At 49.0% G+C, this 23,619-nt stretch overlaps 1 long non-coding RNA gene across 1 annotated transcript; it reads right to left on the minus strand.

The window, feature by feature from the left end:
- Window positions 1-2,676: 2,676 nt before the first annotated feature.
- On the minus strand, window positions 2,677-22,482 carry LOC126489891 (uncharacterized). Its single transcript, XR_007589038.1, has 4 exons — window positions 22,415-22,482; window positions 20,480-20,671; window positions 5,573-5,764; window positions 2,677-3,033 (listed from the first exon to the last, which is right to left on the minus strand). It is a non-coding gene; the product is annotated as an uncharacterized lncRNA (long non-coding RNA).
- Window positions 22,483-23,619: the final 1,137 nt, after the last annotated feature.

The following is a 23,619-nucleotide window of genomic DNA, read 5'->3' on the forward strand; positions in this document are numbered from 1 at the left end:
CCTTTCAAAACTGGGCCACAGTGGGAGCAGGAAGGCCATTCGCCAGTGTGCCAAAAACTTTCTTAGTGAGAAGAAGGGAGAGCAGGGCTTGGGGAGACCACAGAAAAGCAAGCTGGACTCCTACAGAAGGATTGCTCTTCAGAAGAAGAAAAGAGACAGCCGGCAAAGGCATGCTGCAGCTGGGCCCCTCTGTGCCCTGAACATGGGCGACTGTAGTGCTTTCCCATGTCATGGGTGAGGGTGTTAAATCTGAAAGGGTCTCACGAATACTCCAAGGACAAGTAACTCGCTCTCAAAGCCCAGGTCCATAGCCACAGTTCAGCCTCACTCTCAGAACAGCACCAAGGGCTGAGAATAACTCATGCCGGCTCCCTCTGCTGGTAACTAAACAGAGAATCAGCTTTTATTGTTTTTTGTTTGTTTGTTTGTTTGTTTTCGAGACAGGGTTTCTCTGTGGTTTTGGAGCCTGTCCTGGAACTAGCTCTAGCTTTTTAAGTGCAGTTCATTACCCTGGTTCCAAAGCCGAAGCCTTCAAGGAGACCAGAAGGAGGCGAGTAGCCTCCACTGTTGGGTGTAGTACCCTCTGTACCACAAGACAGGAGAGAGCAGGCTTAAATGTGCCCAAATCTGTGCTAGGTAGTTGGAGCACAGGGAAGTGGATATGAAGGTGCTGTCCGAGGGCTGAGGGGTTGGTGCTGTCTGTAGAACTTGAGTTCAGTCCCCAGAACTCATAAAAAGCTGGGCGTGGTAGCATGCACTTGTAAGCCTAGCACCAGAGAGACAAGCAGGCAATTCCCTAGGGCTCCCTGGGAAACCAGCCTAGCCTACCTGGCGAGTTTTAGGCCAGTAAGAGCCTGTCTTTTAAGCATGATGGGCAAGAGAGGCGGCTCAGCAGTTAAGAGCACTTACTGCTCTTACAGAGGACCCAGGATGGCTCACAACTACCTGTAATTCCAGTTCCAGGAGATCCAATACACACCTCCAGCTTCCATGGACGCCAGACACAAATGTGGTACATAGACAGACAGACAGACAAAACACCCATACACATAAAACAAATCTTTTCTAAAAGGTGGACAATGCCCGAACAATGACACTCAGAGTTGTTCTCTGGCGCGCACACACACACACACACACACACACACACACACACGCGTGAGCACCCACCATATGAGCAGTTGTGAGGTTGCTTTAACATAGCAAGAGGCCAAGATTACAAGTCCACTCACGCACCCAGAGGATGTGACTTCTTAAGTGGCAGGGTCATTTATGAGGAAGTATGTTTTTCTGGTTGTTAATGTAACGGCGTGTTTGAGGAAGGGCACCTACTGTATTATTCTGCCCTTCCTAGCGCCATCAAGACCACTCAAGCCAATCATTTGCTTGCTCTGTTAATGCCCCAAAAGTAAACAGGCCTGAAACACTACCAGAGGGGGTGCACACTGAAAGAGGCGAGTACCGCCGGATGCACACCTGGAGTCCCAGTTGCCTCCGAAGCCGGGGTGGGAGGATCACACATTAGAGACCAAGCCGGGCAAAACCCTGCAGAAGGCACAGAGGCCTTTGTGCTCTTGGATAAGCACTGGGGAAACCAGGAATGCTAAACACACGGGTTGTCTCCAAAGGGAGAGGTGCAGCATACTTTCCACCCGGAAGGCAGGAAGCTGAGGTCGCTAATAGCCTGGTAACCTCCGTCCTATCGGCATGGCCAGGCTGCTCAGACTGTTATCCAGAGCCTGTTTATTTCCGGCTCAGTTGCGCTCTCCTCTCCAGACCTTATCAGGAGCGTTGTTTACTTGAGCCTGCTTCCTTGCTTAATCTTGATGGAAGACGTCTTGTATTTTGTTGGAGCTGTGATATAATCATCTCCTAAGCTCTGTTGTGCACTTAGCATTGAGTTAATTATCCCCAGGAAACTTTTTTCCCCCCAAATTGCACTGCGTTTAAATAAGCCTAAAATAAACAAGCTGGTTTTAGAGTCTTGGAGTTTGAACCAACACTGGCTCCTGAGTCGTTGAACCAGACTTCTTAGCTTCTCTCAGATTGACCCCCTGCTGGCCACGGCATTTGCAGAGACCCCTCCCCAACAAGATGCCACCTCAAAAAAAAATCAATATCAAAATACACTGAGGGTAAACTGCATTAGTAGAAGGTGAGCCTAACGTGGAAGGAGGGAGAGGCACACAGAGGAAGTTAAGGGGGAAATTCCCTCTCCATTCAGATGTGGCTCAAGGCTCAACTCAGCAAACTCCCCTGGAGGGCAGTGGTGAACCTTCATGAGACTGCCAGAGGCTTCCAACACGGGCTGTCACCATCAAGACTCCTTTATCGGGATCTTATCCCATGAGCCTTCACCCACCCTTACTAGCAACCTCCCAGTCTATGGTTGTGGGAATCCAGGAGGCCTTAGGCCTGGAGCTCAGCCCCTTCAGCTGGTAACATGACGTGAGTGGATAAGTAGCCCCGGGCAACCTTCTGACTGGCTTGTGGCTTGTGAGGAGCTAGGCCTGCAGGGCACCATGTTCTCGCCTTTCCTGGTGAGGAAGCCTCCAGGCCTGACACACTACAGTCACAGGGCTCTAGGACTGCCTTCTGACCACTTGACAGTGCTTCTCTCTGGGGATGGGAAGGAACCATTCTGTGGAAATGAAAAGTCAGTGGCGTCAGGCAGTGGTGGTGCACACCTTTAATACAAGCACTTGCGTGGCAGAGGCAGGCCGATCTCAGTGAGTTTGAGGCCAACATGGTCTACAACAAAGCAAATTCTAGGACAGCGAGGGTTGTTACACAGATGTAGTAAGGGGGCAAGCAGGCCTACTTTTCATCCCACCCGGCTCCCAGATGGTTAGCTTTACACTTTGTGCTGAATGGGGTGCTGTTAATCAGATCTTTCATGGTGTAACCTGTGTGCCAGGTTCATCTCAGTCGGCAGTTGAGTGAAGTAATTTTTTGAGGGTGTTCACAGCAACCTTTCAGGAGGGCGTGGTCTATCATACCATATAGGGATAGAAGCAATCCACAGGGTCTCATCCTCTGTGAAAACAAAAGAAGAAACTCTTTTCCAAAGCATTGATATCCTTAGATCCAAATTCTGAAGTCAAGATACCTTTAGAACATATATGCAGGTTCAGCTTAGCAGCCCATTTAATGAAATGGTTTTTTTGTACTTAGCTCCTTCACAGTCAAAAGTTTTAAAGAAAACACACACACCCCCAAAAAAATATAATCCAGACCCTCTGTGAATTTTCCATTTTTATGTGGCTTATTTTTACTCTATCAGTTTACTTTATTCTGTCTCCTTAAAGACTTTACACTTTCGAAAAAAAAAAAAAGACTACCCTTTTTTTTTTAAGGCATTAACTTTATTCTCTATATTCTTTTTCTTCTCTCTCCGAAACCTAGGTACACTCATCCAACACTGTGACCCATTTAGAGGTCTTTTATGTCTGAATCTGTCCTATTGTATTGTCTGTTTTTGCTTTGTGCTTTTAAATCACTAAGCACTTAAGAATCTAAGCTGTGACATTCCTAGGTCACAAACAGGTACTGAGGGCTTGCCCCGCCCAGTCCAACATTGTGACTGAATCACTTGTGCCTCTGAGCTGTAGAGTGGTGGGCTGCTCTGGATGTTGGCTCCACCTCTCTCCAATTTCAGTTGGTAAATGTACCATTTCTGCTAGCTCTGGGGCCACCAAGTAGGAACTGTACTCAGCACTTTAACTCTGAGACTGAACATGCAGCACAGAAACTCTTTTCATCCAAGTTACAGTCAAATCTGCCATGCAGAGCACTGCACAGACTGGAAACAACTCTCTGTAGTGCAGCAGAAATCCGCCATGCTCTCCCGCTTGCCTAAGCCTGATCCCACCGTCTGCCCAGGCGGGGAGCACAGGCATGGATGGTCTCAGAGTACTTTCTTCCTGATCCCGAGTGAGAACACAAACATCCAGCCCACAAATGCTCCATAGCTGGAGTTTGCACCGGCAGCATAGCCCAGGAAGCTGTGTTTTAAAATGGCACAGCCTTTTTCCTGCTGAGGCTGCTGAGTCAGGAAAATTTCTCTGCAGCACACCCTAACAAACAGCAAAAAGCTGTGTTAAACTCTCTCACTCTCCTCTCTCTCTCTCTCTCTCTCTCTCTCTCTCTCTCTCTCTCTCTCTCTCTCTCTCTCTCTCTCCTTTTCAAGCCCTCTCAGGTTTTTAAGTAGATTTAGTCCATCATGTTGGAGCACACAGAGGAACCCTGTCTCCAAAAACAAAACAAAAAAGCAAAGTCTTTTGGGGTCACCATTTCACGGCCTTTGCTTTGTTTACGGAGGACCTGATAGGGCTGTCATTCACCATCTTCCTTTTGGTGTTTGCATCCTTGAGTGTGGAGAGTACACCTCATTACAGTGAACTAGTTCTTGGGGAACACATTCCAAGATGCTGTATATACGCCCGGGGCCAACGAATACCAGACAGTATGCACACTACTTTTCCTTTATGTGCATATCTGTGGCTTAATTTATGAATCGTATGCTTTAAAATATTAACAATAACTAATGAAATAGAATAGGATAAGATACACTAGCTAAGTTAAAATGACGAGTTGCTCACTTGTGGAGTTTTCCACCCCCGACCTACCCAGTGTCAGGGGGAGGTTGCCCTCCGCTGTCTCTACCTCATATTTTGAGACAGGGTCTCTCGGTGAACCTGGAATCTACCTTTCCCAGCTACACTAGCTGGCCACTGAGTTCCCAGAATCCACCTGTCCCTGCTTCCCAGCACTGCCACACAGCGCTGCTTATGTGGATTCCTGTGCCCACGCAGCAAACATTTTACTCAGTGAGCCTGCCCTTTTAAAAATGTTTTGAAACTTTGGTTTATTTATTGTGTGTGTGCGCACATGCATCCGTGTGTGCATTCAGGCATGTGGTACACTTGGGCCGGGGCGTGGGAGTCAGAGGAGCTTCTTGTGCCCATCAGCACTTATCGCTTTGTTTGGAACGATGTGTCTTTTGTTTTCCCTCTACTGTCTGGCAGACGAGGTGGCCCTCAGGCTTTTGGGATCCTCTGCCTCCATCCCTCTGTGGGAGTGTTGTGATTACAGACATGCTACCTGCCAGCCTCCCGAGGTACGCGCCACCATGCCCCACTCCCATTCGATACTTTTGAACTTGTTTATCACAGGTCCTGAAACTACAGAAAGCAAAACACAGATGAGCGGGCACAGAAGGCCTGCCTGGCCGATGGATGGCAGTGCTCATCATCCAAACAAGAGGTTTAGAAGGCCCCGCTTCTTCCCTTCTGCCACGTTTCCTCTCAGAGTTGCATCTCCACTCACTGTCCAAGGACAAGAACGACAACTTCTCGTGCTCCCAGGAGCTCAAAGTCCTGGAAGCCATTCCTGAAAACGCGCTTGCAAAAGCAGTTCCATCTCCACCTGGAGAGGGCGCCGGAGTGCGCTTTTTAAGGTGATTCCCAGGCTGAGCAGGTGTGTCAGCCATCGCCCTGCCCCACCACCTCCCCTCCACCCCGCTCCCCACTGCCCCACTACGCACACACTAGAGAGCAGTCCTACTGGTATTTACCTAGCATTCTAAGGTGTCAGCAATAGCTTCCCCTCAGGGGCTCTTCTGGGCTTCCGCAGGAGCACAGGTCCAGGCTGGGCACCATGGCGTCACGGGGCACCACGCCTTACTTTGTCAGAGCTCCAGAACAAGCAAATGTAGGTTGCTCATAGTCGTCCTCCATACACCAAAGTGGTTCCAAGATCCAGAAGTCTGGAGACAAGCATCGCCAAGAAACATGGACGCATCACTGAACTGCAAATCAGGAGCTTCAGCTCGGCAGTCACTCAAGTTAAAGAGACTTGGGACAATTATGTCATTTCAGAGAGCCTCAGTTTCTTCAGCAACAAGATGGAACCCAGGGCTGGGAGATTGGGAGAGATCAGTAGGTAAGCATTTTCTGTGCAAGCATAGGAGCCTGAGTTCAAGTCCCCAGAACCCACATAAAGTAGCACACAATCAAAGTGCTCCCTCAGGGAGGCAGAGACAGGAGCATCCCAGGGAGCCCTTGGGCCAGCCAGCCTAGAGTACACAGTGAAAACAAGAGGCTCTGTCCCAGACAAGGTGAAAGTTTACCATCTACAGTCATTCTCTGACCTCAACCTGTGCGGTGGCATCTGCACAGGAGCACACACACTCGCGCATGCGCACACACACACATACACACACACCACACCACACCACACCACACCACACCACACAAGGAGCCAAGGACCAGAGAGATAGATAGTAGCTTAGCAGTTAAAAGCACTCACTAGTCCTGCAGAGGACCTGAGTTTGATTCCCAGCACCCATGTCAGGGGGCTCACAACCACCTGTAATTCCAGATCCAGTGGGAGCAAATGTCTCTGTTCTCTCGGCATTTGTGCTCCCATGTTCACACACACACACAAACACACAAACACACTTACACATACATTCTAGCGGTGCTAGGGAAGTTAGCATCCCATAAAAGCCACAGAAGGGCAAAGAGAAGCCCCCAGGGGTGGCTGGGTTACTAAAGTCAGGTTAGAATATTGTAAATAGATGTCTTAAACAGCCGGATGATTATAGGTTCTTAAATTATAGGGACTGAAGTTGAGGGTGAGGCCAGAGAGGTCACCAATGAGGCAGGCTTTCCTAGAGCTTTGCCTTTGGGCTCTGGGTCAGGCGCGATAATCCGAATGGGACTGCACGAGACTTTGCCTTGCTACCCATGCGAGTGCACTTATGTGATTTCTGTGATTGTTCTTTTCGGCTGACGTTTTGGGACTGCAATGTGTGCAGATAACCGGACTCACGGAAGTGAGGAGTGGATGAGGAAGGGATTGCTCTGGGGTCTTTGCAGGTACAAAGGATATTTATTGAGGGACGATCAGCCTGGACACAAGGTGGGGCCTGGCTCAGTCACCAGAGAACTTGCAGGGAGAGACAGGACTACAAAGACCATGTGAAAATGGGCACAGATTGGAGTGGCATAGTGACAGGCGTCCGTAGTGAGAGCATGTGCTAACAGCTGCAGCTGGTTGCACGAGGGAGAACGCACCGGAAACTGAGTGGCAGTGTCCTCCACCCTGGCTGATCCCATGCCTGACAGCCACCGGCAGCTGGACACCGTGAACTGCAGACAGGTGGACCAGTGTGCTCCTAAACGAGTGTGTCTTCAGAGCTGGCCACAGAGCGGCACTGTGATGGTTTAATTGTCAATGGCACACAGTCTAGAGTCATGTGCAAAGACTCTAGACTGGGACGGCCTCTCTGAGGAGGTGTAACTTTATTATGTTAATTGAGCCATGTTAACTGCCCACTGTAGGTGGTGCCATTCCCTGGGCTGAGAGACTGGATTGCCCAGGGAAGTGAGGTGAGCGCAAGCATGCGTTCATCATTGCTCTTTACTGAGGATGCAATGAGACTGTCTGCTTCAAGTCCTGCTGCCTCAACTTCTTCTCATAACCTGTTACTGTGAGCCTAAAATCCCTCCTCCTCTAAGTGCTCCTGCCAGGCGCTGTTTGTTTGTTTGGGGTTTTTGTTTTTTCAAATTTAACTTTGTATCGATTCTTTGTGGATCATGCATTTCGAAGCCACTCATCTCCCTATCCCTTCCCATCTGCCCTCTGCCCTTGCAACCCCAACCCCTGCCAGGATAAAACAAGATAAAATTTAAAAGAAAGGGAAAGAAAACCCTGGTTGTGGAAGCTGCAGTGTGACACAGGGAGTCCCACAGTCCTTTCGTTCATGTGTTGTGACTCCCATTGTTCACTGCTTTGCCTCATTGTTCTGATCTGAGGTCTCTGGTTTTTGCTACATCATCAATGCTGGGCCCTCAGGGGGCTCCTGTTGGATATCCGGTAGTTGTCCTGTGTCATGGAGACCCTGTAACACTGTGTCTGCAGGACCAGCCCCTTCACCTGTTCCAGCGGATCACAGATGGGTTGGATGATGGGATGGGCCAACTCATGGCCCTGGTTCTGGGTCTGCATGGTTGCTGGGTTGGTTAGCCCATCAGCTTTCCCTCATCCTCAACACCAGGGTGAGCTCCCCAGTACTGCCCCAGCGATAGCTCACCCTATGTAGTAAGCAGCAAGGGTTGGGGTTGATTCTTCTGCTCTCGTGCCCTCAGGTTGGCTCATCCACACCTATACCATCAGGGCCAGCTAGCTCTCAAGTCTAACCGTGCTCAGGGGCAGCAAGCCAGATGTCTTCCAGTCACCAAGGTCGTTGTGTGTGTGTGTGGGGGGGGTGTGCTCACTCGCGTGTGCAGGGGTGTGTGTATGTATGTGTGGGTGTGTTGTGGACTGGCCCTTCCTTGCCCTCACCCTCACCCCACCCCCAGGGGTAAATGTGGCACTCAGTGAACCACAAAAACGGCCAGCGTTTGAGGAAGCAGGCCTTCAGGGCACACCACCAGGACTCAGATGTTTAGAAACCGGAAGGGCTCCTGTGGGCAGACTGAGTCATCTGGGAGCTCTGAGGAGACAAAGCATGTTTCAGCAGAAGGCCACAAGGAGTCTGGGGAGTTGCCAGAGACAGGGAGCTGAGTGGGGTCCAGAAGGGAAAGCCTTACTGCAGCTGCTCCAGGGTTGGTTTCTGATCAGTGGGATCCTTTTGTCCCTACCTTCCCTGAAATGAGATTACCAACACTCAAGGCCACACACAGATTTTTACCATGGGCTCCGGAGGATCCAGCTCGGGTCTTCAGGCTCACACAGCAAGGCGCTTTCCCTGCAGAGCCATCTCCCTAGCCCTATTTGGGACCATTTTATTATAAGATATTTCAAACACCCAGGAAAGTAGAATAGCTCCGCAGTGAGCAATCATGAGCTCACTCCGTGGAAGCCTATCTCAGCATTTTATCCTGAGAACTTTATCACACACCCAGCCCTTTATCTGTCCCAGTGCTCTGCCAGCAGGCTGAATACACCTGCCTACATTCCAAAGTAATACAGACACCAGTATCCTTCCCCATAATCTTAAGTGTGTACGTTAGTAATCAGTGCTTATATTTACATACATGTCTATTGTTTCTTTGGGACAAAATTTAGGTACAACATGTTGAAGGCTTGGTCAGCACGTGCTCTAGTAGGAGCCAGAGGAGCCTTAGGAATGTGGGGCCTCATGGGAGAATATCCGGCCATCTGGGGATATGCCTCTGGAGAGGCTAGCGCCATCCCAGCTCCTTCTCTCCGCCCTCCCCCTTCCTCTTTTTCCTTCCCCTTCCCTTTTCTCTTCTGCTGTCTTTCCTCTCCTCTACTCTGATGAGGCAAGAGCGAAACAGGACCATGAATGGAACTGAAACTGTGAGCCAAAGTCCCTCTGGTTGTGCCAGCAGAGGAAAAGAGAAAACAAGAACCAGAAGGAAATGACTTTTGTCTGCTTTTACAAAAACAAAAACCTTTAAGGAAGCATTGGAGCACCCTCTGGAGGTCAAAGGAAGAAAAACACTACTATCTAATGGTTTCCGCCAGGTACAACAAGCTTGCTCAAATTCCTGCAGCCAGGCTAAAGAGCAGAACCTCTTCTTTTGCTATCTCGAAAAGGTACTATGAAAACAGATTCTTGCTGAGTCCTGAGTGCTTCAGGCAGATCTTAATCTGAGACTCCACCACCTGCCTGACGAGACACATCAGGGCCCTGCTCCTCCGGTTCACCTCTTCCTGCTCCACCAAAACACTGCTTTCTTAAGGACTGTTCTCAGCTCCCCATCACTCCATAGATGCCCCTCCTATCGTACACACCCCCACGGACACTTTTATGTCACTGAGCTCTATCTAAATATCAAAGTGCAACACAGAGGACTTCTCCCTCTTAAAGAACGAGTCAGCTTGAGGCCCTTGGAGACGACGGCCTACCTTCCCTAGTCCTGCATGTGTCCTCAGACATCAGCTACGAGAATCCCTAAGAAATAGAAGGCGAACAGATGGGTGGGTGGGTGGGTGGATGACTATCAAAATTCCATCTCCTTGACTTCTTCAGTTCTGTCCCCTTCAAAGGACACATGCTCCCGATCTAAGAACCCAGCACAGTGATGTGGATTGTCTGTCCTTCGCAAAGCCCCAGATTCAGTCCCTAACGCTGTATCAAGTGCAGCAGGGCAAACTGGCAGTCCCAGGACGCGGGAAGGGAAGGCAGGAGAACCAAAAGTTCAATATCATCCTCACTTAGACGGTGAGTCCAAGGTCGAGGCCCCCCTCAAAAGATGAAAGTATCATATAAAAATATGGCTATATCTTATCATCAAACATCACAGTTAAGCATCTAGTACACTAGCGGACTGTCTGTATGTACAATAATGACGACATAGTTGATTGCAGGGTTACGGTGCCCAGCTCTAAGAATGAAGATCATCACATATAGCCAGGTAAAAATCAGATTCCGAAAGTGGAAGTGTGGGTTCTACTGAATAATTTCTTGAAATTTCAATGTGCTAGTCCAGGAATCAGAAACTAGAGTGCACTGCCTGCTTTTATAAATAAAGCTTTATTAACACATAGACACACTCACACATACCCCTAACACCACATAAACTGAACAGGGGGGCGTATGATACCTGTACTCCCAGCACTAGGGAGGTGGAGGCAGCAGGATCAGAAGTCTCAGGTTTAGAGTATAGTTTGTTCATAGAACACTTGCATGCAGTCCTAGGGTTCCATCAGCAGCACCAAGGAAAGAAAGAATGGACACTTGGAAGAATAAGGGCAAAATATCATTGAGCACCAGAGCATAAAAAGAATACATTTAGGGGCCATCTAGGTAGCTGAGTGGATAAAGGCACCAGCCACCAAGCCTGACTCCCCCAAATCAATTCCGCAGACTCACGTGGCAGAGGGGGGACAAGTGACTCCTGCACACTGTGCTCAGACTTCCACATGTGTGGACACTGTCCCCACCCCACCCCACCCCACACAAGAAATAGGCGTTTAATCAAAATTTTAATTTAATTTAAAAGATGATAGATACAGTCTTCTCTAAGGAGTATTTTCAGGCCACAGCAAAAAGGAGTCTGTACAGAGACTCAGAGGACATCAGGTAGGGGTGGGGATGAGGCCAGGAGCAAGTCCCCAGCATCTTAGGGTGAACCATTAGGGTGGTTGGGGAAAGGTGGGAGGGGCGGGCTAAACAGATTGCCTATTTCCTGCTTCTGGATACCTGACAGGGCCTGAGAGAGATTTAAAGATCCTTGCTGAGAACAGGATGAAGGGGTACCAAGGGTTCCTGCCTCATCAAGATCAGATATGGTGGGTACAGAGAGAGCTAGCTACCTTGGGAGCCAGCCTCGACCGATGAAGGGCTCCCAGAAGAAGCAGCTGCAGGAACGCAAAGCCAGGGTTGTGCAAAGCACAAGGTAAGGGTGAGGCAAGCAGCCCAGAACCTCAGCTTTTTCGATGTCCCCTTTCTTTCCGCCAGTTCTCCTGCCCTCTAATGCTTAGTGCTTAATGTTGACTCCAGAAAAGCCTTAGCAGGTCAGAACTCTGAAGTTCCCACACACACACACACACACACACACACACACACACACACACACACACACACACACACACACACACACATATCAGTAAGGGATTTCTGGAAGGGCTGGATAGTCGGGGGAGTCTCCCTCTGCCACTGCCCTCCTTACTAAGAGAGGTGAGAGAGGGAGTTCGAACGTCTTGACTCAGGAGAGACTAGATCTTTACAGAAATCTCTCTTAATCCAGAAGATACCAGAGTGCCGTTACCGTCTAATCCTCCACCCTTCATCATTTCATCCTCGGCGGAAGCAAGCCTGCGAGTTGTACGGCCAACGCTGCACTTCTGACTCCTGGCCGCTAGAAGGCGCGCTCTCGCTTTGGTTACCCAGTGGCTGGAGCCTAGTCCAGCTTCACTGGTCAGCACCTTCTATCAGGCTTTTCTTTTGAGACCTGTGAGCGCTTCAGGGCCGGGGGTGGGGGTTGGGGCTGGCGGGGCGAGACGTCCTTTTAAATGTAAATTCTGTAATTTGATATGATTGTGAACACGCATGTCCCACCCCACCCAAGGGTTCACTAGCCCTATGCACGTGCGCAGGAAATTCAGAGCGAGTCATTCCTTAATGTGTTGTGCAGAGCACAGATGACCTCTGAGTTCCCAAACTCTGGGTTCTCCCCCCGGGTTCCTAACAGTGAGTGAGGTCTTAGTGATTGCCTGCTGTGTTAGAGGGTTTCATTCCATGGTGAGCAGACCCCGAGAAAAACAAGTGAGGAAGATTTCATTTTGGCTCGTGGTATCTGGTCTCAGTAGGTCAAGGCAGAGAGGGGATGGCAGAACAGTTCACAGAACAGCTTACAGACAAGGGAGAAAAAACTGGAATAAAGGGAGGAGCCAGAGCAAGATACAGTCCCAAAGGGCGTGCCCGCAGTGACCTATTTCCTCCAATAAGACCGTACTTCCGGTCTCACCATTTACCATAGTGCTACAAGATCGTATCAGGGTATCAATCCATTTAGATCAGAGCGCTTAGATCCAGTGACTTCCCAAAAGCCTATCCGTGGGCTACCAGACCCCCACAGAAGCCCGCGAAGGACATTCCACAGTCAAACCATAGCAAGTTTCTCCATGGTGCTCAGGGTTCACATGGATACAGCAGATGAACCACCTTGTGGGCAGGGGAAATTTGCTTAGGGCTTTCCTGGGTTAGAAGTGTAAGTCATTTGTCTGTGAAATCCTGGACAAGAGGCCCCTCAGCTCACACCTGAGGGATGTCTAAAGCCAGGGCTGCCTGGCAGCACGCCTTCCATTCTTTCTACCATGAAACTGTGGCTCTTGCCAGCTGGTAAAGAGAACAGTCTCGTTTGTGAGCTGTGACGGTTAAGATCAGGAAACAAGCAGAGCTTTAACCTCCTTGCTTTGTGATAGTGGACGCGATAGAGGAGCTGCCTCGGGCTCCCAATACTAGGACTGTAGCAGGATACTGTAACAGGTGCTACATCACACACACCCATACACACACACACACACCATACACACACCATACACACCATACACACAGCATACACACACCATACACACATACACACACACCATACACACACATACACACACTATACACACATACACACACACCATACACACACCATACACATTTATGTATATATATGCAAGTCCAATTCTTAGGATGACTGTTGGGGATGCGGACCCCTGGCCCCTTAACTTGCTTTGCCTGCCTCAGACCCTTTGCCTGCTGGAGTGAACTGAGCAAAACACCTTGATGGTGGGAGAGTGGGTTCTGATGCAGCTGAAAGATCCTGAGAGCTGGGTATGGCTAACAGTTAAAGATCCCTATATAAGCTTCCCTGCAGCACAATAAACTTGGTGTTCGGTATGAAGTATGACCCGGGTCCCCATGTCTCTGTCTCTGTGTTTGTCTGTATGTTTTTAAGTCTCCAGCCCAGTTCCTGGCTCGCGAACCTGCCTGTAGCACAGGCATTACAGATGACCAAACTTAGCTTTGTTATTTCACAGGTGAGAAAAACCAAGGAGGAAAGAGCATTGCAGGTTACCTGGGTCACACACGGGCATCAAAATATAATAGCAATTTCCATGTTCTTGGTCCATTGTTCTACACCAGAGACTGTCAGTACAGCACAAACCCACAGGTTCAGCTTCACCTAGGAATTTCCTCAAAACGTATTTTTATTGATTATTTGGGAATTTCAAATAACATACCCTGATCACTTTTACTTCCCAAGTCCTTCCAGGTCTGCTCCCTACCCTTGTGTGCCCCCCAGTAAAAGATAAAAAAAAAAGTTCAGTTTGTCTTGTCCATATAGTCACTGGAGCGTGGGTCCTTGTCCAGCCCAACCCCTCCCGCAGTCATCTTTTCACCTGGGAACTTGATCAAAGGCATATTCTCTAGTCTCAGCCCAGGGGAACCCAACACAGGGGGAAGGAGTCCGTGATGTGGGGGCTTTGTTGTTGTTTGTTTTTAAGATTTACTTTAATTATTACTGTTGTTTGTTTTATTTGGGTTTGTTTGAGACAGGGTTTCTCTGTGTAGCCCTGGCTGTCTTAGAACTCACTTTGTAGACCAGACTGGCCTCAAACTCACAGAGATCCACCTGCCTCTGCCTCCAAGATTAAAGGCATGTGCTACCATGCCCATCCTACTTTTATTATTTTTTAATTACATGTGTGTGCATATGGGTTTGTACATGTGTGCAGGGTGGCTGCACACTGGTACTACACTGCGGACGCTGGGAACTGAAGTCAGGTCCTTTGCAAGAGCAGCAAGTGCTTTTACCACTGAGCCATCTCTCCAGCTGCAGGTCTAGGTCTGAACAGCCCTCCAGGGGATTCCGATGCACACAGAAGTTTGCAGCTCTATGCTGTGCGTTCTGCTACTTCTTCGGATCTCTATCCCGCAGCCACTGCCATCAGTAACAAGTGTGCGGCATAGCTAATGCTACTGCCCTCAGCAGCCTGGGGAGGCAATCTTTTAAGGACCTCCCCTCAGGTGAAGCCAGATCTTGGTGCAAAGCCTGGCTTTGGTGCAGACAAGGATTTCAGAACGAGCCACTATAGCATGGAGATAAAATCTATTAGGAGCAGATAGAAGACACCGGCAGCAGTGGCTCGGCTGGCAAAGTGTTTGCTGCACATACACAAAGACCTGAGTCTGGATCTCCATCTCCTAAAAAATAGCTGGCCTGCCCGTGCAGTGGGAAGGAGACGGGAGACTCACCAGGGTCCCTGTTTCAAAAAATTAAGGTCAAAATTTAATTAACAAAGACACTTGTCATCAACCTTTGCCCTTTGTATCCACAAGTGCACATGAACCACACATATGTGCACATGTACACAAATACACACACAAGACAGACAGACAGATGGGGTGGGAGGGGGAAGAAGAGGCAAGGCACAGAGGGAGGGACTGAGTATGAGCATAGGCTTCTCAGAGTCACAGTTAAGTGTCTTAGCAATGACAGTAGGCAGTGGTTTGGAAACTTTCAGAATTCCATTGCTTATGGGGATTCCAAGGGACTCTCCTCTGTCTCTATTCCTCTCCTTTCCTTTGTTTTGTTTTATTTTACTTGATAACTGAGACTACAGTTGTGGGTTCTCGTACTCTGAGTCTGGTCTGGTGGCCTCCTCCATGGGCTAACCTTTTCTTGGACCATATGGTCTATCTGCTGCTCCTTCCTCTCCCTGCACCTCCCAGCTAAAAGCCCAGGGTCCTGCTTCTTGCTGTCTCACATTAGCCTTGATCCTTTGTAACTGGGTGCTGGGAACCCCTCCAAGGGGGAGTTTAGGAGATGCCTAGAGGAATAGGGGAACTGTACTGACAGCCGTTGGATCTCACTGCTAATCTTTGTCCAGAGGTGACAAGGAATCAAGAGGTCGCACACGAGGCTTCAGACATATCTGCTACCACACATTGTAGCACCAGAGAGTGTCCTATAAAACCACACAGCTTCACAGCGGGCAGGGAAAGACCTGAATCAGAAGCCAGTTGTATTGGCCTCCTTCCCAGATAACAAGAGGCTTCAAGCAGAATCCTGATGAGGGGCTCCTGTCCTTCCCATGTCCCCATGAGCTAGCTTAGTTTCTGTCCTCACAACTACACCATGAGAGGAAGCCAAAGACTTTAGATCCACAACTCCCTAGGCCCAGGACAGAGAGAGAGAGGGCAGGAGAGATATGATGTGGCAGTGTGCTTGTCTCTAGTTTGTGACCCCCCTGCCATACTCTTCTGTACAGGAGCCTCTGGAGGACTTCCCCTCAGTGTGTGATAGAGGGACCCGGGGACTAACCCTGCGGAGAGCTGAGGTATTTTTCCTCCTTCTTTCCAGGTATTTTTGCGCTTCATTTATTTTACTCTTCATTTATTCTTCATCCACTTTCATTTGTTGGTTCACAGAACCCTTCCTGAATACTGCTGTGTACCACACACCCAGTCCCACACTGGAGCACAAAGATTAGCAGTGAGATCCAACGGCTGTCAGTACAGTTCCCCCATTCCTCTAGGCATCTCCTAAACTCCCCCTTGGAGGGGTTCCCAGCACCCAGTTACAAAGGATCAAGGCTAACGTGAGACAGCAAGAAGCAGGACCCTGGGCTTTTAGCTGGGAGGTGCAGGGAGAGGAAGGAGCAGCAGATAGACCATATGGTCCAAGAAAAGGTTAGCCCATGGAGGAGGCCACCAGACCAGACTCAGAGTCCGAGAGCCCACAAGCTCAGCAAGCTGTAGATCCTGTGTCCACACCAGCAGAAGGGAAGGAAGGGAGGGAGCAGAATGGAGCAACACTGAGGAACTGGTCCCTAAGGAGTGACGAGGTCAGATGGAGTCTGGCAGAATTGGGGCACTCTGGTGAAGAGTCAGGCGTTATCCGTGGCATGTTCCCATTGTGGTGGCTACTGTAAATCATGTCTTAAAAACCCAACTTCTTAAAACTGTGGGTCGCAACTCCATATGGGGTCACTTATCTGAATGTGAAGGTAACAAAAAATGCACAACAGTAAAATGTTTCTGAACATACGGCGACCAAAAATTAATTCAAAATCAAGTATATACCAGATCCAAGGTGTTCTAGCAGCCTCCCTCTCGATTCCCTTTGTAACTTCACTACAGCCTTGGTTCTGAACACATACACACATGCAGGAGCACCCATACACACGTGCACCTGCACACACACACACATGCGTGCAGGCACGCACACACATGAAAACATTGGATAGCCATGTAGGAAAATTCAGTTCAACATGGGCTCAAGTTCTGTAATCTAATAAAAGACATTTTTGTTTGGGGAATTTTTCAATGTTTGTCTTTGGTGCTTGCCCTAAAACCAGACTTCCCTAAAAAGGCAATTTTATAAAATTTATACTTTGTAGGCCTTTGTGCTGGGTGTGGAACCTAGGACCGCTCAGTTTCCACCAAGTGTTCGCCCACTGAACTTCAACCCAGTGCACAGCTCACTCTCTCAACTGACCTTCGTGACTCTGCCTTCCCTGGAGTGGAGACACGATCACTGTCGTTTGTCCTGTTCCTACAGGACCCAGTGTCACCAGAGAGGGGCTGTGGCAAGATTGTGCGCTCCTACCACGCGACTTTCAGCGTGTTGCTTGGCCTGATGGCTTTCCAGCCTTAAAATGGGAGACCAGGGCCGCAGGTGCATGACAGGGTTTGTCTCTGCAAGTGAAGGAGGGGCTCAGCTGGGGCTGAAAACAGAAGAACATGCGCAAGGAGGGACTGAAGAGCTGAGCAAAGATACGGATGGACTCTGTCTCTGGGTGGGACAGGTCGGGGACCCCTAGGAAGGCAGGTTCGCCTTCAGATAATGAGCTTTTGCCCAGCATCCTCACCTCCTACTGCAGCCCCTTCAAGAGGTCACTGGGTTCAGCTGGGTCTCCCACTTGCAGAGTCAGAAAGGCATAATGGCTCCTTTCTCTTGTCCTTCCCCTCTGGGTGCTGGCCAGAGCCTACAGATCCTTTAAAGTCCCAGGTCCTTTGGGCTTCCTGACTCTTTCCCCAGAGTTTCCTCCCTGTGTGCTGCCTGCCACCACGTGGCGACCTCTATGCTGACTTTCTGTCTCCCTTCCCCTCTGAGAAGCTGTGACAGGCAGCTTACCTGCCCTGTGTTTTTCTTTAAACTCTACCAAATTGCCCCGGAGCTTCCATCTGAATCAGTTCTTATTTTTTTTTTTCCATTAGTGAGACTAAGAACCCTAAGAGGGTTCCTCAGTTTCCCCTGATGGTTCCACCAAGACTCCCAAGATTCTGGGAACACTCCTTTTATGCCTTGTAATTCCTTAAACCAGCAGCAGCAGCCAACTCCTCCAGCACCCTAGACAGACAGCATCACAAAGGCTCAGTGCCTTCCCTGCACACAGTGAGGATGGGAGACACGGAGCAGGAGTTACACGGCCTTGTTACAGCAATAGAGAGCTAACTGACACACACACTGTCCACGTCTGCTTTCCATGGCTCCGATAAAACCCAGACCAACACCAACTCGGAAAGGAAAGGGTTTATTTGGCTTCTAGCTTCCAGTCCATCCTTAATGGAAGTCGGGACAGGAACACTGGGAGCCTGAAGGCCATGGGAGAACACTTCACTGCCATGCACTCTCTGGTCTCCTCGGTTTGCTTTCTTAACACACTCCAGGATCCCCTGCCCAGGATTGACACTGCCCACCCTATTCTGGTCCCTTCTAAATCAATCACCAGTCGAGAAAATGTCCCTCAGCTTCCCTCTTCTCCAATGTCTCTAGCTTGTGTGGAGTTGAAAAGCAACTCTCCAGCGCACACATACCTTCACAGGGGATGGCACAGGGTCCTGGAAGAAGAGGACACCAGACCAGGCCCCTTCCATTATTATTGCTATACTACTACTACTACTATTGCTATTACTATTACTATTATTATTATTATTATTTTGCATGTAGGTGGGTTGGCCTTTACACATGTGTGGGTGTATGTTACATTTGGTACATCAGTGTCTTCCATAATTGCTATAGGCCTTACTTTTTAAGATAAGGTGTCTCACTAACCATGGAGTTTCCTGACTCAGGGGACTGTGAGCCCCAAGGATTTTTCCCTCTCTGCTTCCTCATCTCTCAGATTAGAGGTACACCTCTCAAGCCTGGCTTTTTTAAATGGATGTAGGGGATCGAAATCAAGTTCTTATGTTTGTGGGCAAGCACTTTATAGACTGAACCACGACGACCTCCCCTCCCCACCCCACCATGCCAAGGGTACATGTGACTGTTAGCAAAGCATTTGCCTGGCTTCCCTGGGAGAATTTATTGACTGCAGTCTCAGGGAGGGGACAGCAGAAGGAGGTGTTGATATTTGCTGAGATGTTCCCAGTCCTTTGCCCACACACAACTTTGCTCTCAGCTGGTACCCTTCTGTAGGGAGCAGGGAGGGCGAGGGAAACGCTGAGGGAAGAGTGGCCCAGGCCTGACATCCTGCCTAGGGCTGTGGGACCAGGAAGCTGAGAGGTCATGGACATAGGCTTGTCTAGTCTGCTCTGTTCACTGGGATTTTCCCTACGGTGCACATTTCCTGGTCCTCTGCTCACCTGGAGAAAAACATTCTGAACCGTCTCTTAGAAGCACCGACATCCTAAGGTAAGTGAAGAATGTGGCTATGGGGCAGGGGACCCACACTGCAAAGACCGTGGATAAAGTTCACATCCCACAGAGGGTGCTGGGGATGTCGTATCGATTCATAGAGACTGGACCTCTCAACCAAACCACAGCTCACTGATAGGCTGGCCTCCCTAGGCTTGCTGGCTTGCTCTGTCTCTGTCTAGCAAGGCTGGAGTTATAGGAGGGATGACACACCCATTGGTGTCTTACATGGTTCTGGGCATGGAGACTCTGCCCTAACTCCTGTTAGTGTATGCTTTAACTACTGAGTCATTTCCATGGTCACTCAGCAGGTTTTTACACACTGGATGATCCTGGGCCGGGGTGTAGTGTGGCAGTAAAAAGGATGTTCTCTCTCTCTGTGTGTGTGTGTGTGTGTGTGTGTGTGTGTGGCCCTGGGTTCAACTCAGAGATGGGGGGTGCGGGGGAGAAGAAGCAAAACTCTTACTCACTAGAGGATTAAATTGGCCACTAACAACTTAATGGTCATGGTTTCACATCCAGCTGAGTTTCAGGTCAGTGGAAGGAAGTTGGAGAACATTGAGTAACGTGGTTCTGGGGCTGGCTGTGCCCTAGCTGTAACTCAAGCCCAAACCAATGCATCTAAACCTCTACAGTGGGGCCCAGGATCGCATGCTTTTAAAAGTACTCCATGGGACTTTGTGGAGTAGCCTGGCATGGGAACCGTAGGTCAGAGGGGACAGTCACCCAGAAACAGAATGTGGGAAAGACGATAGAAAACTTCCATCCACCTTAGGCAAGGAAGCTTTTCCTCTCCCCTCTCAGCTATTGGGGAATCTGGGAATTAAAGTGACAAAGAGACCAGTGGACAAGAGAAAAGTTTGATTTTCGTCATATACCCTTGGATTCACACACACACACACACACAAAGTGGCTAGGATTTGGAATTTATGTGTCAGTTTCTGGGGGAAGGGGCTACGATGGCGAACCTTGTTACCAACTTGATGGGATTTAACTCACTACAGGAACAAACCCCTGGGCATATCTGTGAAGGAGTTTCCAGATTTCATTCCTAAGAGTGGGAAGACCCGATAGCCGTGGGCAGCACCAGCTGCAAGCAACATCCTGGACTTAATGAAAAGACCTTAAGTGGAGAGCCAGCATCCATCGCTCCCTGCTTCCCCGTTGTACATACAGTGTAACAAGCTGCCTCTTGGAGTTCCTACTCCCTCCACCTCCCCACCACGGGGGACCCTATCCTCTAACTACCTTCACAGATAGACCCAGAGGCCCAAAGGGATGCTGGACCCTGTCAAGTTGACAGTCACTAATCACCATCGCAGGCAGTGAGACTGTTTCTGTGTCCTGACCTCTGATCCACCTACCTGGGCAGTATGCTCAGAAGCTTGCAGCATGTCCCCGTGAGACAGACACAGATGAAGGCATTCGCTGGGGCTGGCAAGATGACTCCGCAGGTAAAAGCTCTTACCACAAACGCCCACTCTGTCATCAGACTAGCTGTCCAGCAGAGGATGACAGGATTGAACTTCTGATCATCCGCCTTCATGTCCACAGCACTAGGAACACAAGCGAGCGGCAACGGGACGGGATGGAAACGGGAAACTTGGCACAACAGAGAAGCCAGGAGGCTCTCAGCAGCAGCACGGTCAAAATCCTAGCAAAATTACCAACTGCTTCTGCCCTCTTCCCAACCACAGCCCTGAAGTTTCCTAGGTGTCCCGGAAGCCCCAGTTACAGAGAAAAAACATGGCTAACCCCCTGTTCAGCGCCACTGGCTGCTGCTTTTATTTTGTCAGGACATCAACCCATCCATGTCTGAAGCCACTCACCACACTGCCCTTAACACGAGCAGGGTGTTTCTTAGCAACCTTTGGAGATGAAATTTGAGAGTCACTAAGATGGTACCATGGGGCTAACATCAAGATAGTCACTTATTCTGACTTGGAGAAGCCCTAAGGAACCCTGAAGCAAAGAGTACCTGCCGGCAGGGGTAAGGGCGCCTGTAGAAAATGTGTATAACATGAATAATAAAAACCCAGAGACAGATATTAGGGTTCAAGCTGAAGATCAGAAAAGCAAAGCAGCCAATCATAGAGAGTTTGTACGTCTACAAAGGCTCAGACAAACAAAGGGGTGACCCTGTCCTCAATGTGACTGCAGACTGCAATGCTCTCCCCCAAACCTCAGACTCCACTGAGACTGCACTGAATTCCTCCAGCCTTATATTCTTCTCTAGTACTGGAATTAAAGGTGGGAACCCTGTTTCTATTTTTAGACAGATTCGATCTCACGTAGCCCATGATGGCCTTGAGTCCTGGGATCAAAGATGTGTGCCACCACTCCCTGACCTCTTGTGGCTTAGCTCCTGCACTCTGATCTTCAGGCAAGTTTTATTTATTAGAACACAAATAAAATATCTCTACAAATGGGGGAGGCAGTGTTGGGCCTGGAGGGTCGGGGAGAGGAGTGGCTCCCAGACCAGTTTCAAGAAAAAGAAACTACAGCCTAGCAGGGGAAGGAGCCAGCAATAGTATGGGAAGAGGTGGCCCCTGAAGTCAGGGAAGCAAGGCCTGGCCATCTTACATCCTTATCACTGAACTGGGCTTACACAGTTCATGCCTGAGCACACATGTAAACCTAGCCTGAAGCAGAAGCAGGAGGATTCTGAGTTAAAAACAAAACAAGACAAAAAACATCCTGTCAATTTAGTTGGGCCCTATCTAGAAATCAAACATGGAAGGACTGAAGGTTTAGTCCAGTGGCCAGTGTTTGATCCCTAGTACTTCTGGGAGATACACAATAGTGTGTCGTTAGCATCAGGCCAGCAACCAGGGAGTAGACAGAACCTGAGGGAAGACTAGTGGCCTCTCAAGGCAGATTTGTCTAAAATATAGAAGTGAGCCTCAAGCTTCCAAAAGATCTAAAGAGAAGTTTAAAATGCAACAGTCCCTCTGAGCTAATGAGTTTTCACAGTTGTACTAAAGGTACTTTGTGGTTAGGCATGGTGGGGCACACCCATGTCCCAGCTACTCGGGGGTGGGGTGGAGAGGAGGGCTGAAATTGGATGGTTATGAGCCAGGAGTTTGAGGCAAACCTGAGCTGTAGTGATAGGAAAGGCAGGGCTGCGTCCCTGGCACCCAGCCGCCCACATGGCTTAGCTTTACCTGAAATAATTACACGGAAACTGTATTCTTTTAAACACTGCCTGGCCCGGCTAGTTCCAGCCTCTTATTGGCTAGCTCTTACATATTGATCTAACCCATTTCTAATATTCTGTGTAGCTCCAAGAGCTGGCTTACCAGGAAAGATCTTAACCTGCGTCTGTCTGGAGTGGGAGAATCATGGCGACTCCTGACTCAGCTTCTTTCTCCCAGCATTCCATTCTGTTTACTCCTCCCACCTATGTTTTAACCTATCAGGGCTAAGCAGTTTCTTTATTAATAAGAAATCACTCCCACATCACTGAGCTATATTAAATCAATGAATTCCACCACTATGACTGTCTATTTCATCTCTCTCCCAAGCCTACAGACATTTTTTTAAACACATGATGTCTCCTTTAGAGGACTTCTATGTCTGAATCTGTCCTATTGTGTATCTATAATCCTTTTCTGTCCTAGATGGTTTTTAAAATAGTAAGCAGCTTGGTTCAGAGGCCCCAGGTGCTGGCTCTGCCTCTCTCTGCTTTTCAATATGGCAGAGGCACCATTACCGCCAACTCTGGCTCTGCCAGGTAGAAGCCACACTCACCACTTTACCTCTGAGAAGGAGCGTGCAGCACATAAACCCTTTTTATCTGAGCAATAGCTAAATCTGCCGTGTAGTGCTGTGTGCAGTCTGGAAATATCTCTGTATATGGTGGCAGGAATCTGCCATGCTCTCCTGCCTGTGCATGCCTTGTAGATCTGATTCCCCTGTTTGCTCAGGCGGGGAGGGCTGAGCTGTGGGCATGGTCTCAGCTGCTTTGCTCCTGACCCCGAGAGGGCACACAAGCACCCAGGGTCACAAAGCCTTTCAAGTATTCAGAATCTGCTCCCGCATTTTTTCATTGTTGTTGGGTTTTTTGTTGTTGTTGGGTACTACCGCTGAATCAGGACAACCTCTCAAAGGAACTGCAGCATGCCACCAGCTGAAAAAAAAATGCAGCTAAACTTTGTTTTTTGTGTGTCTAGAGTTCCTTTTCAAACTTTCTCACATTTTACATGAATATAGTTGACCACGTTGGAACACCAATTTGTTGTAGGAGGGCACTAGTTAGTTCCCAGTTGCTTAGCCCCAAAATAATCACACAGAAACTATTAGTTAAATCACTGCTTGGCCCATTAGCTCCAGCTTCTTATTGGCTAACTCTTACATATTAATTTAACCCATTTCTGTTAATCTGTGTATCACCACATGGCTGTGGCAAAAGTTCCAGTGTCTGTTTCCGGTGAGGCTACATAGCTTCTCTCTACTCCACCCTCTTTTCTCCCAGCATGCAGCTTAGTTTTCCCTGCCTAGCTCT

Source organism: Alexandromys fortis, unplaced genomic scaffold, assembly GCF_014885135.2.
Source record: "Alexandromys fortis isolate MF-2015 unplaced genomic scaffold, M_Fortis_MF-2015_v1.1 scaffold_232, whole genome shotgun sequence".
Lineage (NCBI taxonomy): Eukaryota > Metazoa > Chordata > Mammalia > Rodentia > Cricetidae > Alexandromys > Alexandromys fortis.